Source organism: Diprion similis, chromosome 2, assembly GCF_021155765.1.
Source record: "Diprion similis isolate iyDipSimi1 chromosome 2, iyDipSimi1.1, whole genome shotgun sequence".
Classification (NCBI taxonomy): domain Eukaryota; kingdom Metazoa; phylum Arthropoda; class Insecta; order Hymenoptera; family Diprionidae; genus Diprion; species Diprion similis.
Window position 1 is genome coordinate 15,272,602 of NC_060106.1, and position 3,528 is coordinate 15,276,129.

Here is a 3,528-nt window from a genome sequence, read left to right on the forward strand (position 1 = left end):
CGGCAAACTTGGACTTTGTTTTTACAGTCAAAATTGTTGTTCTTTCAAATGTTGCTGGTCTTTCAAATATCAAGAAAGTTTTCGAGGAGTAAAGAAAAGTCATTAGATGTACTTACAATTAGCCACGACTTGTTTAATTTTTGGGGCGAAGGAACGACGGTTTTTTCTTCAATTATCGCAGTGCACCTCATGTCTTGGGAAAAAAATTCACTCCGTCTGTGTTTCCCGGATGTCGAGGGGCGTCTGGAACGTTGGCCTCTTTACCCAGACGCTTGGCACACGAGTATAAGGTACACACATACTCACCATGGCACCGAGATGATTTCGCAGTCCACGTTCGACGAGAGACGAGGAGGTTTTTCACTGCCTCATTCACCGGTGGGTAGAATTATGCCGAGTGCTTGCTCTTGACTGAGTGTGCATACAGAAGGATTCGTTACACGTTGAGCTATTTCGCGTCTCAGAAACACGTACAAACTTCGACAGGGAAAATTAGTGTTAGATTTTAGTATTTCTCTTTCATTGTCAACAGCACTAGAGAAAATAATCTTTGAGCCATGCTCGCGGTCTGTTGAAAGGAGAATAATTTTGTTTCTCAATTTTCTTTCCTCGTGGTCGATGGTCTCTACTTTATAAAGTTCAGGGAACCGATCAGAAGACTTACAAGATTTGAGTATGGGCCGATGTTCTCCCCTTTCAAACAAGGAATCATTCACTACCTAGTCTGCGATTGAAAATAGAGCTAAAAAATTTAGTGGAATTCTCATGGGAAAGAAAATCGAATAAAAACTATGCATGATTTCAAAACAGTTTCCCCTACCACGTTTGGTCCCCAACTTGTCCTCACACATGGCATAATGATGGTGGTAGTAACGATGATCCGGAAGGCGAGGAATGTTTCTGTCTCTAAAGATAGATCCTCATCCCAAAAACCGGTATCTAGGAATTTGGTAGGAAATAGGTTCACATGCGATTGAATAAGTGAAAGTGGATAAAAGTAGAACTTCAACCATCGTATATAGCCAAGTGCAATGATCCGAGTGCATCGGCGCGGTGAAGCCGGGCAACGCTGCCCACGAATGGTGATCATGTTTTTTTTATCCTTGTATCTTCTCGCTTTCTTTCAGGGTCGTTGGAAGGCCCTCGAAAGGAATTCGTCGGTGTGCCTGGTTCTTTTTTCCCAACTCGTCTCGAACATTCTCGGCCCATCTTTCGACCCATCGCCGATTGAAAAGCCAGTTTTGCTCGTTACGAGGTTGCGAATTTCGCAGCCCGATAAACAGTCGCAGTAATTACATTGGCAGCTACTTTTTATCAGCCTCGATCGTTGGAAAACGGCTTGTCATTGCACGTTCCATTTTTCTCAATGCAAGTGACGGCTTATTCGAGCATTGATATTGCAGTTGTCCCTTCGATTTACTAGATATATTCTGTATCTGATATTAACTTTTGTAATCGGTAAATCGGATAAAATGGATCGATGCAGAGGGATCGGATTAATTAGGTCGTTCTGCTTGTCCCTCGGAAATGCCGATTCGTGGATATGAACGCAGGCAGTATCTTAAGGCACTTTTAATATGGTGGAAGATTAATTTATTCTGAACATTGATCAAACGTCGAGGAAATTAATCTCCATAATTATCTTGACCAATTTAACCCGAGGATAAATTGCGAACTGATTGTTACTTGCGCGGTAATTTCGGACTCCGTCTGCAGAGCCCCGAGCTTTCATTGCTAAGAATTTCGTAATGAACAAGAAGAAGCTCGATCTATATGCAGAAGTGATTAACTCTAACTCCAGGCTTATCAACCTGGTGTGCAACGAAGTTATTTCACCGACAGGGCTGGACGATAAATTTCATCCCTTAATCCGTAAAGGCCTAAGAATTGCTCGAGGTCATTTCAGCGCGTCTTTGCGACCGATGATATTAAAAAACGTAAAGTAAGTCGTCGAATTTCGGTAAAGGCAATTAACCATTGTGCGGGTGTGTTTGCGAAGCGATTTTGAAACCGATCGCCACTAGCGTGCGAGTATCTAATAATTTAAATCTCAGCTATAAATAGCTGGACAAGTTGAGCCGCCCGAGTGTATTAAATTCGAATATCAAAGAGCTGGTATCAGTGTCACATTGTCGAGGTCATTCGATGGAAAAGAAGTTTAGAAGCGCGTAAGCTAACCTATTCATTATCCATCGACGAAGTCTTCGGGTCAAGCACACGATTCAAAGTAGCATTAAACTTCGGAAGATAAAAGAAACAGACACAGGCGAGCCGTATTGTGGTGATATAAAATAAGTTTCGGCCTTTTGAACGACCTTCGATTTGGGTATTTGTCTTAAGCGTTAGCATACACGTATGAGCATCATAAACTCGGAGAAGACATGCAAAACCTTCGGCGTAAGAGGAGGCGAGACACTATCCCATTATTGGTAATATTCCAGTGGAATTTCGAGTTTATGGCTGTCATTATTCCCGCATTATTTATTGTATTTTGTCCTCGTTATTATAACACTCCGCGGTATGCTATCGAGACTAAACGTCGGTTGAGTAACCAGAACGATATATTAACTAGGTATTAAGAATATAAAAAGCCAAACGTATCTCGGCTTAACGCAGAGTCTTCAACTTCAATATTCCACCTTTGCTTACACTATTTAATTCAATCGTTCTCCAAAACGGCCAAAGCACGAACCGCGAGAAATTATTACGCGGGTTATCCCGACACGACAAACCCGTTGTGCGTTCGCATAGCAATTGTGCAATCGATGAACCAGCAACTTCTTTTTGGTCCGAAGTATAAGGTATCGCTTTCACGCACTGTAACAGGCAGAAGTCGAACTGGTCAAAGTGCGTGTAAATTTTTTTGAAAATGATCGCAAGGAACTTTTCCGGGAAAGCTTCTTCCAGACACTGTAATTCGTTATTATACCTTAGAGTGGGCCAAGGTTGAATCGCGGTGAGATCGGTTCAAGCGGCTGCCTCAGTTACTCGCACGAGGAACCAACCAACGCGAAAGGTAGATAATTACACCGTGCAGATAAATTGACGGTGAATTACCAAGAGGCGTGTATTGGATTTAACTCTCCTTTACACATTGCATGTAATCGCGTCGACAAGTGACTCAGAATCAATCGATTTAATTAATAGCTGTACATCGAACTTGCTTTCAAATTATCATATTATTATAATCGAATCAAAAGATGAGGAGATTGCGTCACGCGGAGAATTTTCTTGTGTCTCTTTCTGTGACTTGGGTTGGATTTTGGACCGCGTCGATTGGCTTGCCACGGAGGAATGCTGCCCCGGCGGTATTCTTGCTAACGATATTCGGCTTCTTCGGTTACAGAGATGAAGTCGAGAGTCACGCCGAGGAGAGGCGGCCGACAGTCATGTGGACATGATGGACCATTTCCCTCCCCAATCCTTCGCCCGTCCCGGAATCACCGCGATGATGGTACTGCCAACCGTGTTGGTCGGTGATCCCCACCTTGTGACCCATAAAAGCCTCAATTCGCAAGCAGCATCTTC